This window comes from Hyla sarda, unplaced genomic scaffold, assembly GCF_029499605.1.
Source record: "Hyla sarda isolate aHylSar1 unplaced genomic scaffold, aHylSar1.hap1 scaffold_964, whole genome shotgun sequence".
NCBI lineage: Eukaryota > Metazoa > Chordata > Amphibia > Anura > Hylidae > Hyla > Hyla sarda.
Window position 1 is genome coordinate 28110 of NW_026610994.1, and position 15291 is coordinate 43400.

Here is a 15291-nt window from a genome sequence, read left to right on the forward strand (position 1 = left end):
GCTGGCTAGCTGGCTAGCCAGCAAGCAGGTAGCAATGAAAGTAGGAATCTTTCTTTTTAACCCTGTAAGGGGGTGGTGCACTGTACCCGAAGATACTGCCATATCGGGTCAATGCATAGGGCGACGGAAGCAAGCTTCGAAATCGGCCCCCGTTCTCAAAAATCCATTTAATATATGGTCCCCAGATAGGGGACGTATCAGATATTAAACTGATAAGAACAGATACTACACTTGATCTTAGCCAAAAGGCCGAGAAGCGATAACCGTGAAAGGGGCGGGCCCAACAAGGTCCCCTTCATGGGCACTATCACTGCTTGCTGTCAGGGAGGCTGCCAGACAATTTTCCATGCACACTCTGGGCTGGGGGGCAGTCAACCACCAGTACACACAGCAGAACCTAAACCCATACCATTATTGCTAAGCAGCAAGACAGGGGCCCATTGCACTCCCACGGGGCCTTTTTAAATGCAATCCATAACCCGGATTTGCCAGGAACCCTTCTTACTCCTCCTACTTGCATGTGACACTGGGCTTAGGATCTGCATAGGAAACACACACACAAGCACACACCTACCTTTGTTGCCTGCAGATGCCTCCTTGGCTGTCCCCAAACGGTATCAAACCAACACCCACGGGAAGCTGTAAGCATAGAGGACATGCCTGCACCCCATTGGACTTACCTGTGTGGGTTAAATCCGGATTATTTGACAACCTATGGCGGTGATGGTTCTGCTCAGGCAGAGCAGTGCTGATGCTCCTCATAAAGCTGTCGCTGCTGTGAAGGTTCTAGGTGACATCACAAATCCCTTTGGTTACATACACAACAAAGCTGGGTTGTTGTTGTTTACACTCTGCAAGGCCTGTGGAAGTGAGTGACATCATAGCACTGTAGTTCTGAGGGTTCAAGATGGATGCAACAATCTCCTGTTGCTTCTATGAAGGCCGTAATAGACGACATCACCAAACAGCTCCATAGTCACATACACAGCAAAGGAGAGATGTTGTTTACACCTAGTGATGTCAGTGGTATTGAGTGACATCACAGCACAGTGCTAAGGCTCCTGGGCCTGGACACAGCAGCGGCTGCAATATCTCAACGGAGAATACGTTTATATCTATGTGTGTGTGTGCGCATATATATATATATATATATATATATATATATATATATATATTTCTCCGCCGAAATCACTTTTAAACCCATTTCCACCTTTTTTTCCCTTCTCTTCCTCTTACTTTTTTTTCACGTTTTTTTACGTTTTTCTCCTTTTCGCCTCTTTTCTGGGCGTATTATTCTTCTTTTTCTTCTTTTTTTTCGTCTAATGCATACCCCATCAGTGCAGCAATGCTTATTCAATACCGCCAGCAGATGGAGACACTGGGGGATAATTTTCTAAGGATTTATACTGATTTTTCCTGTCTGAATTTGTCGCACAGAAAGTTGCAGGCCAAATATGTGTGACATTTCTGCGACTTTAGCTTCTAGAGCATTTTTACAACATTATACATAGGTGCTGAATACATAAAAAGCGACTGTTCAGCGACAGACAAGTCGCATCGGCTGAAAGTAGGCCAGAATGTCAGTCCATGTTGGAGCAGGTTTAGATACAGTCTAAAGCATAGATCTCAAAGTCTGTGCACAGAATTTAGCAAGGGCCTCGCACCTTCTGATGCATCAGGTAGGTGCACAATAGCATAGCCTAACCCTCTGTACTTTGGTCTATATTGATGCGGGACATAGACAGCCAGCTGATGACCAATCCATTAGTGCAATGGATGGCTGGAAGCATTTGTCTTTGCCTTTGCAATACCACAGAAGCAATGCATGGTCAATGTACAGCAATGACACACCTGTGTGAACAGCCAGGAGACCCCCCCCCCCCCCCATGTTATGTTACATAGTTACATAGTTAGTACGGTCGAAAAAAGACATATGTCCATCACGTTCAACCAGGGAATTAAGGGGTAGGGGTGTGGCGCGATATTGGGGAAGGGATGAGATTTTATATTTCTTCATAAGCATTAATCTTATTTTGTCAATTAGGAACATTCAGCACCCACCCGCTATCAAGGCAGCTGCCTATCATGTCATGCCCTACCTGCACAGGTGTGCTGGCTACTCAAATGATCCAATTAAGGAGGCCATTTAGTCAGCAGCAGCAGAAGTCCTGTGCCTGGACGCTCCAACAGGGGCCAGACACAAGCAGAAGCAGAAGCAGCAGAAGCAGCAGCAGCACCACCTTTTGTTTTTTGGCTGCAGCAGCAGCAAGGCCCACAGGGCTGGCTAGCTGGCTAGCCAGCAAGCAGGTAGCAATGAAAGTAGGAATCTTTCTTTTTAACCCTGTAAGGGGGTGGTGCACTGTACCCGAAGATACTGCCATATCGGGTCAATGCATAGGGCGACGGAAGCAAGCTTCGAAATCGGCCCCCGTTCTCAAAAATCCATTTAATATATGGTCCCCAGATAGGGGACGTATCAGATATTAAACTGATAAGAACAGATACTACACTTGATCTTAGCCAAAAGGCCGAGAAGCGATAACCGTGAAAGGGGCGGGCCCAACAAGGTCCCCTTCATGGGCACTATCACTGCTTGCTGTCAGGGAGGCTGCCAGACAATTTTCCATGCACACTCTGGGCTGGGGGGCAGTCAACCACCAGTACACACAGCAGAACCTAAACCCATACCATTATTGCTAAGCAGCAAGACAGGGGCCCATTGCACTCCCACGGGGCCTTTTTAAATGCAATCCATAACCCGGATTTGCCAGGAACCCTTCTTACTCCTCCTACTTGCATGTGACACTGGGCTTAGGATCTGCATAGGAAACACACACACAAGCACACACCTACCTTTGTTGCCTGCAGATGCCTCCTTGGCTGTCCCCAAACGGTATCAAACCAACACCCACGGGAAGCTGTAAGCATAGAGGACATGCCTGCACCCCATTGGACTTACCTGTGTGGGTTAAATCCGGGTTATTTGACAACCTATGGCGGTGATGGTTCTGCTCAGGCAGAGCAGTGCTGATGCTCCTCATAAAGCTGTCGCTGCTGTGAAGGTTCTAGGTGACATCACAAATCCCTTTGGTTACATACACAACAAAGCTGGGTTGTTGTTGTTTACACTCTGCAAGGCCTGTGGAAGTGAGTGACATCATAGCACTGTAGTTCTGAGGGTTCAAGATGGATGCAACAATCTCCTGTTGCTTCTATGAAGGCCGTAATAGACGACATCACCAAACAGCTCCATAGTCACATACACAGCAAAGGAGAGATGTTGTTTACACCTAGTGATGTCAGTGGTATTGAGTGACATCACAGCACAGTGCTAAGGCTCCTGGGCCTGGACACAGCAGCGGCTGCAATATCTCAACGGAGAATACGTTTATATCTATGTGTGTGTGTGCGCATATATATATATATATATATATATATATATATATATATATATATATATTCTCCGCCGAAATCACTTTTAAACCCATTTCCACCTTTTTTTCCCTTCTCTTCCTCTTACTTTTTTTTCACGTTTTTTTACGTTTTTCTCCTTTTCGCCTCTTTTCTGGGCGTATTATTCTTCTTTTTCTTCTTTTTTTTCGTCTAATGCATACCCCATCAGTGCAGCAATGCTTATTCAATACCGCCAGCAGATGGAGACACTGGGGGATAATTTTCTAAGGATTTATACTGATTTTTCCTGTCTGAATTTGTCGCACAGAAAGTTGCAGGCCAAATATGTGTGACATTTCTGCGACTTTAGCTTCTAGAGCATTTTTACAACATTATACATAGGTGCTGAATACATAAAAAGCGACTGTTCAGCGACAGACAAGTCGCATCGGCTGAAAGTAGGCCAGAATGTCAGTCCATGTTGGAGCAGGTTTAGATACAGTCTAAAGCATAGATCTCAAAGTCTGTGCACAGAATTTAGCAAGGGCCTCGCACCTTCTGATGCATCAGGTAGGTGCACAATAGCATAGCCTAACCCTCTGTACTTTGGTCTATATTGATGCGGGACATAGACAGCCAGCTGATGACCAATCCATTAGTGCAATGGATGGCTGGAAGCATTTGTCTTTGCCTTTGCAATACCACAGAAGCAATGCATGGTCAATGTACAGCAATGACACACCTGTGTGAACAGCCAGGAGACCCCCCCCCCCCCCCATGTTATGTTACATAGTTACATAGTTAGTACGGTCGAAAAAAGACATATGTCCATCACGTTCAACCAGGGAATTAAGGGGTAGGGGTGTGGCGCGATATTGGGGAAGGGATGAGATTTTATATTTCTTCATAAGCATTAATCTTATTTTGTCAATTAGGAACATTCAGCACCCACCCGCTATCAAGGCAGCTGCCTATCATGTCATGCCCTACCTGCACAGGTGTGCTGGCTACTCAAATGATCCAATTAAGGAGGCCATTTAGTCAGCAGCAGCAGAAGTCCTGTGCCTGGACGCTCCAACAGGGGCCAGACACAAGCAGAAGCAGAAGCAGCAGAAGCAGCAGCAGCACCACCTTTTGTTTTTTGGCTGCAGCAGCAGCAAGGCCCACAGGGCTGGCTAGCTGGCTAGCCAGCAAGCAGGTAGCAATGAAAGTAGGAATCTTTCTTTTTAACCCTGTAAGGGGGTGGTGCACTGTACCCGAAGATACTGCCATATCGGGTCAATGCATAGGGCGACGGAAGCAAGCTTCGAAATCGGCCCCCGTTCTCAAAAATCCATTTAATATATGGTCCCCAGATAGGGGACGTATCAGATATTAAACTGATAAGAACAGATACTACACTTGATCTTAGCCAAAAGGCCGAGAAGCGATAACCGTGAAAGGGGCGGGCCCAACAAGGTCCCCTTCATGGGCACTATCACTGCTTGCTGTCAGGGAGGCTGCCAGACAATTTTCCATGCACACTCTGGGCTGGGGGGCAGTCAACCACCAGTACACACAGCAGAACCTAAACCCATACCATTATTGCTAAGCAGCAAGACAGGGGCCCATTGCACTCCCACGGGGCCTTTTTAAATGCAATCCATAACCCGGATTTGCCAGGAACCCTTCTTACTCCTCCTACTTGCATGTGACACTGGGCTTAGGATCTGCATAGGAAACACACACACAAGCACACACCTACCTTTGTTGCCTGCAGATGCCTCCTTGGCTGTCCCCAAACGGTATCAAACCAACACCCACGGGAAGCTGTAAGCATAGAGGACATGCCTGCACCCCATTGGACTTACCTGTGTGGGTTAAATCCGGGTTATTTGACAACCTATGGCGGTGATGGTTCTGCTCAGGCAGAGCAGTGCTGATGCTCCTCATAAAGCTGTCGCTGCTGTGAAGGTTCTAGGTGACATCACAAATCCCTTTGGTTACATACACAACAAAGCTGGGTTGTTGTTGTTTACACTCTGCAAGGCCTGTGGAAGTGAGTGACATCATAGCACTGTAGTTCTGAGGGTTCAAGATGGATGCAACAATCTCCTGTTGCTTCTATGAAGGCCGTAATAGACGACATCACCAAACAGCTCCATAGTCACATACACAGCAAAGGAGAGATGTTGTTTACACCTAGTGATGTCAGTGGTATTGAGTGACATCACAGCACAGTGCTAAGGCTCCTGGGCCTGGACACAGCAGCGGCTGCAATATCTCAACGGAGAATACGTTTATATCTATGTGTGTGTGTGCGCATATATATATATATATATATATATATATATATATATATATATATATATATATATTTCTCCGCCGAAATCACTTTTAAACCCATTTCCACCTTTTTTTCCCTTCTCTTCCTCTTACTTTTTTTTCACGTTTTTTTACGTTTTTCTCCTTTTCGCCTCTTTTCTGGGCGTATTATTCTTCTTTTTCTTCTTTTTTTTCGTCTAATGCATACCCCATCAGTGCAGCAATGCTTATTCAATACTGCCAGCAGATGGAGACACTGGGGGATAATTTTCTAAGGATTTATACTGATTTTTCCTGTCTGAATTTGTCGCACAGAAAGTTGCAGGCCAAATATGTGTGACATTTCTGCGACTTTAGCTTCTAGAGCATTTTTACAACATTATACATAGGTGCTGAATACATAAAAAGCGACTGTTCAGCGACAGACAAGTCGCATCGGCTGAAAGTAGGCCAGAATGTCAGTCCATGTTGGAGCAGGTTTAGATACAGTCTAAAGCATAGATCTCAAAGTCTGTGCACAGAATTTAGCAAGGGCCTCGCACCTTCTGATGCATCAGGTAGGTGCACAATAGCATAGCCTAACCCTCTGTACTTTGGTCTATATTGATGCGGGACATAGACAGCCAGCTGATGACCAATCCATTAGTGCAATGGATGGCTGGAAGCATTTGTCTTTGCCTTTGCAATACCACAGAAGCAATGCATGGTCAATGTACAGCAATGACACACCTGTGTGAACAGCCAGGAGACCCCCCCCCCCCCCCCCCATGTTATGTTACATAGTTACATAGTTAGTACGGTCGAAAAAAGACATATGTCCATCACGTTCAACCAGGGAATTAAGGGGTAGGGGTGTGGCGCGATATTGGGGAAGGGATGAGATTTTATATTTCTTCATAAGCATTAATCTTATTTTGTCAATTAGGAACATTCAGCACCCACCCGCTATCAAGGCAGCTGCCTATCATGTCATGCCCTACCTGCACAGGTGTGCTGGCTACTCAAATGATCCAATTAAGGAGGCCATTTAGTCAGCAGCAGCAGAAGTCCTGTGCCTGGACGCTCCAACAGGGGCCAGACACAAGCAGAAGCAGAAGCAGCAGAAGCAGCAGCAGCACCACCTTTTGTTTTTTGGCTGCAGCAGCAGCAAGGCCCACAGGGCTGGCTAGCTGGCTAGCCAGCAAGCAGGTAGCAATGAAAGTAGGAATCTTTCTTTTTAACCCTGTAAGGGGGTGGTGCACTGTACCCGAAGATACTGCCATATCGGGTCAATGCATAGGGCGACGGAAGCAAGCTTCGAAATCGGCCCCCGTTCTCAAAAATCCATTTAATATATGGTCCCCAGATAGGGGACGTATCAGATATTAAACTGATAAGAACAGATACTACACTTGATCTTAGCCAAAAGGCCGAGAAGCGATAACCGTGAAAGGGGCGGGCCCAACAAGGTCCCCTTCATGGGCACTATCACTGCTTGCTGTCAGGGAGGCTGCCAGACAATTTTCCATGCACACTCTGGGCTGGGGGGCAGTCAACCACCAGTACACACAGCAGAACCTAAACCCATACCATTATTGCTAAGCAGCAAGACAGGGGCCCATTGCACTCCCACGGGGCCTTTTTAAATGCAATCCATAACCCGGATTTGCCAGGAACCCTTCTTACTCCTCCTACTTGCATGTGACACTGGGCTTAGGATCTGCATAGGAAACACACACACAAGCACACACCTACCTTTGTTGCCTGCAGATGCCTCCTTGGCTGTCCCCAAACGGTATCAAACCAACACCCACGGGAAGCTGTAAGCATAGAGGACATGCCTGCACCCCATTGGACTTACCTGTGTGGGTTAAATCCGGGTTATTTGACAACCTATGGCGGTGATGGTTCTGCTCAGGCAGAGCAGTGCTGATGCTCCTCATAAAGCTGTCGCTGCTGTGAAGGTTCTAGGTGACATCACAAATCCCTTTGGTTACATACACAACAAAGCTGGGTTGTTGTTGTTTACACTCTGCAAGGCCTGTGGAAGTGAGTGACATCATAGCACTGTAGTTCTGAGGGTTCAAGATGGATGCAACAATCTCCTGTTGCTTCTATGAAGGCCGTAATAGACGACATCACCAAACAGCTCCATAGTCACATACACAGCAAAGGAGAGATGTTGTTTACACCTAGTGATGTCAGTGGTATTGAGTGACGTCACAGCACAGTGATAAGGCTCCTGGGCCTGGACACAGCAGCGGCTGCAATATCTCAACGGAGAATACGTGTATATCTATGTGTGTGTGTGCGCATATATATATATATATATATATATATATATATATATATATATATATATATTTCTCCGCCGAAATCACTTTTAAACCCATTTCCACCTTTTTTTCCCTTCTCTTCCTCTTACTTTTTTTTCACGTTTTTTTACGTTTTTCTCCTTTTCGCCTCTTTTCTGGGCGTATTATTCTTCTTTTTCTTCTTTTTTTTCGTCTAATGCATACCCCATCAGTGCAGCAATGCTTATTCAATACCGCCAGCAGATGGAGACACTGGGGGATAATTTTCTAAGGATTTATACTGATTTTTCCTGTCTGAATTTGTCGCACAGAAAGTTGCAGGCCAAATATGTGTGACATTTCTGCGACTTTAGCTTCTAGAGCATTTTTACAACATTATACATAGGTGCTGAATACATAAAAAGCGACTGTTCAGCGACAGACAAGTCGCATCGGCTGAAAGTAGGCCAGAATGTCAGTCCATGTTGGAGCAGGTTTAGATACAGTCTAAAGCATAGATCTCAAAGTCTGTGCACAGAATTTAGCAAGGGCCTCGCACCTTCTGATGCATCAGGTAGGTGCACAATAGCATAGCCTAACCCTCTGTACTTTGGTCTATATTGATGCGGGACATAGACAGCCAGCTGATGACCAATCCATTAGTGCAATGGATGGCTGGAAGCATTTGTCTTTGCCTTTGCAATACCACAGAAGCAATGCATGGTCAATGTACAGCAATGACACACCTGTGTGAACAGCCAGGAGACCCCCCCCCCCCCCCCCCCATGTTATGTTACATAGTTACATAGTTAGTACGGTCGAAAAAAGACATATGTCCATCACGTTCAACCAGGGAATTAAGGGGTAGGGGTGTGGCGCGATATTGGGGAAGGGATGAGATTTTATATTTCTTCATAAGCATTAATCTTATTTTGTCAATTAGGAACATTCAGCACCCACCCGCTATCAAGGCAGCTGCCTATCATGTCATGCCCTACCTGCACAGGTGTGCTGGCTACTCAAATGATCCAATTAAGGAGGCCATTTAGTCAGCAGCAGCAGAAGTCCTGTGCCTGGACGCTCCAACAGGGGCCAGACACAAGCAGAAGCAGAAGCAGCAGAAGCAGCAGCAGCACCACCTTTTGTTTTTTGGCTGCAGCAGCAGCAAGGCCCACAGGGCTGGCTAGCTGGCTAGCCAGCAAGCAGGTAGCAATGAAAGTAGGAATCTTTCTTTTTAACCCTGTAAGGGGGTGGTGCACTGTACCCGAAGATACTGCCATATCGGGTCAATGCATAGGGCGACGGAAGCAAGCTTCGAAATCGGCCCCCGTTCTCAAAAATCCATTTAATATATGGTCCCCAGATAGGGGACGTATCAGATATTAAACTGATAAGAACAGATACTACACTTGATCTTAGCCAAAAGGCCGAGAAGCGATAACCGTGAAAGGGGCGGGCCCAACAAGGTCCCCTTCATGGGCACTATCACTGCTTGCTGTCAGGGAGGCTGCCAGACAATTTTCCATGCACACTCTGGGCTGGGGGGCAGTCAACCACCAGTACACACAGCAGAACCTAAACCCATACCATTATTGCTAAGCAGCAAGACAGGGGCCCATTGCACTCCCACGGGGCCTTTTTAAATGCAATCCATAACCCGGATTTGCCAGGAACCCTTCTTACTCCTCCTACTTGCATGTGACACTGGGCTTAGGATCTGCATAGGAAACACACACACAAGCACACACCTACCTTTGTTGCCTGCAGATGCCTCCTTGGCTGTCCCCAAACGGTATCAAACCAACACCCACGGGAAGCTGTAAGCATAGAGGACATGCCTGCACCCCATTGGACTTACCTGTGTGGGTTAAATCCGGGTTATTTGACAACCTATGGCGGTGATGGTTCTGCTCAGGCAGAGCAGTGCTGATGCTCCTCATAAAGCTGTCGCTGCTGTGAAGGTTCTAGGTGACATCACAAATCCCTTTGGTTACATACACAACAAAGCTGGGTTGTTGTTGTTTACACTCTGCAAGGCCTGTGGAAGTGAGTGACATCATAGCACTGTAGTTCTGAGGGTTCAAGATGGATGCAACAATCTCCTGTTGCTTCTATGAAGGCCGTAATAGACGACATCACCAAACAGCTCCATAGTCACATACACAGCAAAGGAGAGATGTTGTTTACACCTAGTGATGTCAGTGGTATTGAGTGACATCACAGCACAGTGCTAAGGCTCCTGGGCCTGGACACAGCAGCGGCTGCAATATCTCAACGGAGAATACGTTTATATCTATGTGTGTGTGTGCGCATATATATATATATATATATATATATATATATATATATATATTTCTCCGCCGAAATCACTTTTAAACCCATTTCCACCTTTTTTTCCCTTCTCTTCCTCTTACTTTTTTTTCACGTTTTTTTACGTTTTTCTCCTTTTCGCCTCTTTTCTGGGCGTATTATTCTTCTTTTTCTTCTTTTTTTTCGTCTAATGCATACCCCATCAGTGCAGCAATGCTTATTCAATACCGCCAGCAGATGGAGACACTGGGGGATAATTTTCTAAGGATTTATACTGATTTTTCCTGTCTGAATTTGTCGCACAGAAAGTTGCAGGCCAAATATGTGTGACATTTCTGCGACTTTAGCTTCTAGAGCATTTTTACAACATTATACATAGGTGCTGAATACATAAAAAGCGACTGTTCAGCGACAGACAAGTCGCATCGGCTGAAAGTAGGCCAGAATGTCAGTCCATGTTGGAGCAGGTTTAGATACAGTCTAAAGCATAGATCTCAAAGTCTGTGCACAGAATTTAGCAAGGGCCTCGCACCTTCTGATGCATCAGGTAGGTGCACAATAGCATAGCCTAACCCTCTGTACTTTGGTCTATATTGATGCGGGACATAGACAGCCAGCTGATGACCAATCCATTAGTGCAATGGATGGCTGGAAGCATTTGTCTTTGCCTTTGCAATACCACAGAAGCAATGCATGGTCAATGTACAGCAATGACACACCTGTGTGAACAGCCAGGAGACCCCCCCCCCCCCCCATGTTATGTTACATAGTTACATAGTTAGTACGGTCGAAAAAAGACATATGTCCATCACGTTCAACCAGGGAATTAAGGGGTAGGGGTGTGGCGCGATATTGGGGAAGGGATGAGATTTTATATTTCTTCATAAGCATTAATCTTATTTTGTCAATTAGGAACATTCAGCACCCACCCGCTATCAAGGCAGCTGCCTATCATGTCATGCCCTACCTGCACAGGTGTGCTGGCTACTCAAATGATCCAATTAAGGAGGCCATTTAGTCAGCAGCAGCAGAAGTCCTGTGCCTGGACGCTCCAACAGGGGCCAGACACAAGCAGAAGCAGAAGCAGCAGAAGCAGCAGCAGCACCACCTTTTGTTTTTTGGCTGCAGCAGCAGCAAGGCCCACAGGGCTGGCTAGCTGGCTAGCCAGCAAGCAGGTAGCAATGAAAGTAGGAATCTTTCTTTTTAACCCTGTAAGGGGGTGGTGCACTGTACCCGAAGATACTGCCATATCGGGTCAATGCATAGGGCGACGGAAGCAAGCTTCGAAATCGGCCCCCGTTCTCAAAAATCCATTTAATATATGGTCCCCAGATAGGGGACGTATCAGATATTAAACTGATAAGAACAGATACTACACTTGATCTTAGCCAAAAGGCCGAGAAGCGATAACCGTGAAAGGGGCGGGCCCAACAAGGTCCTCTTCATGGGCACTATCACTGCTTGCTGTCAGGGAGGCTGCCAGACAATTTTCCATGCACACTCTGGGCTGGGGGGCAGTCAACCACCAGTACACACAGCAGAACCTAAACCCATACCATTATTGCTAAGCAGCAAGACAGGGGCCCATTGCACTCCCACGGGGCCTTTTTAAATGCAATCCATAACCCGGATTTGCCAGGAACCCTTCTTACTCCTCCTACTTGCATGTGACACTGGGCTTAGGATCTGCATAGGAAACACACACACAAGCACACACCTACCTTTGTTGCCTGCAGATGCCTCCTTGGCTGTCCCCAAACGGTATCAAACCAACACCCACGGGAAGCTGTAAGCATAGAGGACATGCCTGCACCCCATTGGACTTACCTGTGTGGGTTAAATCCGGGTTATTTGACAACCTATGGCGGTGATGGTTCTGCTCAGGCAGAGCAGTGCTGATGCTCCTCATAAAGCTGTCGCTGCTGTGAAGGTTCTAGGTGACATCACAAATCCCTTTGGTTACATACACAACAAAGCTGGGTTGTTGTTGTTTACACTCTGCAAGGCCTGTGGAAGTGAGTGACATCATAGCACTGTAGTTCTGAGGGTTCAAGATGGATGCAACAATCTCCTGTTGCTTCTATGAAGGCCGTAATAGACGACATCACCAAACAGCTCCATAGTCACATACACAGCAAAGGAGAGATGTTGTTTACACCTAGTGATGTCAGTGGTATTGAGTGACATCACAGCACAGTGCTAAGGCTCCTGGGCCTGGACACAGCAGCGGCTGCAATATCTCAACGGAGAATACGTTTATATCTATGTGTGTGTGTGCGCATATATATATATATATATATATATATATATATATATATATATATATATTTCTCCGCCGAAATCACTTTTAAACCCATTTCCACCTTTTTTTCCCTTCTCTTCCTCTTACTTTTTTTTCACGTTTTTTTACGTTTTTCTCCTTTTCGCCTCTTTTCTGGGCGTATTATTCTTCTTTTTCTTCTTTTTTTTCGTCTAATGCATACCCCATCAGTGCAGCAATGCTTATTCAATACCGCCAGCAGATGGAGACACTGGGGGATAATTTTCTAAGGATTTATACTGATTTTTCCTGTCTGAATTTGTCGCACAGAAAGTTGCAGGCCAAATATGTGTGACATTTCTGCGACTTTAGCTTCTAGAGCATTTTTACAACATTATACATAGGTGCTGAATACATAAAAAGCGACTGTTCAGCGACAGACAAGTCGCATCGGCTGAAAGTAGGCCAGAATGTCAGTCCATGTTGGAGCAGGTTTAGATACAGTCTAAAGCATAGATCTCAAAGTCTGTGCACAGAATTTAGCAAGGGCCTCGCACCTTCTGATGCATCAGGTAGGTGCACAATAGCATAGCCTAACCCTCTGTACTTTGGTCTATATTGATGCGGGACATAGACAGCCAGCTGATGACCAATCCATTAGTGCAATGGATGGCTGGAAGCATTTGTCTTTGCCTTTGCAATACCACAGAAGCAATGCATGGTCAATGTACAGCAATGACACACCTGTGTGAACAGCCAGGAGACCCCCCCCCCCCCCCCATGTTATGTTACATAGTTACATAGTTAGTACGGTCGAAAAAAGACATATGTCCATCACGTTCAACCAGGGAATTAAGGGGTAGGGGTGTGGCGCGATATTGGGGAAGGGATGAGATTTTATATTTCTTCATAAGCATTAATCTTATTTTGTCAATTAGGAACATTCAGCACCCACCCGCTATCAAGGCAGCTGCCTATCATGTCATGCCCTACCTGCACAGGTGTGCTGGCTACTCAAATGATCCAATTAAGGAGGCCATTTAGTCAGCAGCAGCAGAAGTCCTGTGCCTGGACGCTCCAACAGGGGCCAGACACAAGCAGAAGCAGAAGCAGCAGAAGCAGCAGCAGCACCACCTTTTGTTTTTTGGCTGCAGCAGCAGCAAGGCCCACAGGGCTGGCTAGCTGGCTAGCCAGCAAGCAGGTAGCAATGAAAGTAGGAATCTTTCTTTTTAACCCTGTAAGGGGGTGGTGCACTGTACCCGAAGATACTGCCATATCGGGTCAATGCATAGGGCGACGGAAGCAAGCTTCGAAATCGGCCCCCGTTCTCAAAAATCCATTTAATATATGGTCCCCAGTTAGGGGACGTATCAGATATTAAACTGATAAGAACAGATACTACACTTGATCTTAGCCAAAAGGCCGAGAAGCGATAACCGTGAAAGGGGCGGGCCCAACAAGGTCCCCTTCATGGGCACTATCACTGCTTGCTGTCAGGGAGGCTGCCAGACAATTTTCCATGCACACTCTGGGCTGGGGGGCAGTCAACCACCAGTACACACAGCAGAACCTAAACCCATACCATTATTGCTAAGCAGCAAGACAGGGGCCCATTGCACTCCCACGGGGCCTTTTTAAATGCAATCCATAACCCGGATTTGCCAGGAACCCTTCTTACTCCTCCTACTTGCATGTGACACTGGGCTTAGGATCTGCATAGGAAACACACACACAAGCACACACCTACCTTTGTTGCCTGCAGATGCCTCCTTGGCTGTCCCCAAACGGTATCAAACCAACACCCACGGGAAGCTGTAAGCATAGAGGACATGCCTGCACCCCATTGGACTTACCTGTGTGGGTTAAATCCGGGTTATTTGACAACCTATGGCGGTGATGGTTCTGCTCAGGCAGAGCAGTGCTGATGCTCCTCATAAAGCTGTCGCTGCTGTGAAGGTTCTAGGTGACATCACAAATCCCTTTGGTTACATACACAACAAAGCTGGGTTGTTGTTGTTTACACTCTGCAAGGCCTGTGGAAGTGAGTGACATCATAGCACTGTAGTTCTGAGGGTTCAAGATGGATGCAACAATCTCCTGTTGCTTCTATGAAGGCCGTAATAGACGACATCACCAAACAGCTCCATAGTCACATACACAGCAAAGGAGAGATGTTGTTTACACCTAGTGATGTCAGTGGTATTGAGTGACATCACAGCACAGTGCTAAGGCTCCTGGGCCTGGACACAGCAGCGGCTGCAATATCTCAACGGAGAATACGTTTATATCTATGTGTGTGTGTGCGCATATATATATATATATATATATATATATATATATTTCTCCGCCGAAATCACTTTTAAACCCATTTCCACCTTTTTTTCCCTTCTCTTCCTCTTACTTTTTTTTCACGTTTTTTTACGTTTTTCTCCTTTTCGCCTCTTTTCTGGGCGTATTATTCTTCTTTTTCTTCTTTTTTTTCGTCTAATGCATACCCCATCAGTGCAGCAATGCTTATTCAATACCGCCAGCAGATGGAGACACTGGGGGATAATTTTCTAAGGATTTATACTGATTTTTCCTGTCTGAATTTGTCGCACAGAAAGTTGCAGGCCAAATATGTGTGACATTTCTGCGACTTTAGCTTCTAGAGCATTTTTACAACATTATACATAGGTGCTGAATACATAAAAAGCGACTGTTCAGCGACAGACAAGTCGCATCGGCTGAAAGTAGGCCAGAATGTCAGTC

General features: G+C 46.1%; 7 non-coding genes across 7 annotated transcripts; all 7 read right to left on the reverse strand.

Moving 5' to 3' along the window:
• Positions 1-70: 70 nt before the first annotated feature.
• On the reverse strand, positions 71-261 carry LOC130351191 (U2 spliceosomal RNA). Its single transcript, XR_008887942.1, has one exon. It is a non-coding gene; the product is annotated as a U2 spliceosomal RNA (small nuclear RNA).
• A 2088-nt stretch (positions 262-2349) lies between these two features.
• LOC130351192 (U2 spliceosomal RNA) lies at positions 2350-2540 on the reverse strand. Its single transcript, XR_008887943.1, has one exon. It is a non-coding gene; the product is annotated as a U2 spliceosomal RNA (small nuclear RNA).
• A 2093-nt stretch (positions 2541-4633) lies between these two features.
• Positions 4634-4824, reverse strand: LOC130351193 (U2 spliceosomal RNA). The gene has a single exon (XR_008887944.1). It is a non-coding gene; the product is annotated as a U2 spliceosomal RNA (small nuclear RNA).
• A 2103-nt stretch (positions 4825-6927) lies between these two features.
• On the reverse strand, positions 6928-7118 carry LOC130351195 (U2 spliceosomal RNA). Its single transcript, XR_008887945.1, has one exon. It is a non-coding gene; the product is annotated as a U2 spliceosomal RNA (small nuclear RNA).
• A 2100-nt stretch (positions 7119-9218) lies between these two features.
• On the reverse strand, positions 9219-9409 carry LOC130351196 (U2 spliceosomal RNA). The gene has a single exon (XR_008887946.1). It is a non-coding gene; the product is annotated as a U2 spliceosomal RNA (small nuclear RNA).
• A 2088-nt stretch (positions 9410-11497) lies between these two features.
• Positions 11498-11688, reverse strand: LOC130351197 (U2 spliceosomal RNA). The gene has a single exon (XR_008887947.1). It is a non-coding gene; the product is annotated as a U2 spliceosomal RNA (small nuclear RNA).
• A 2095-nt stretch (positions 11689-13783) lies between these two features.
• Positions 13784-13974, reverse strand: LOC130351241 (U2 spliceosomal RNA). Its single transcript, XR_008887987.1, has one exon. It is a non-coding gene; the product is annotated as a U2 spliceosomal RNA (small nuclear RNA).
• Positions 13975-15291: the final 1317 nt, after the last annotated feature.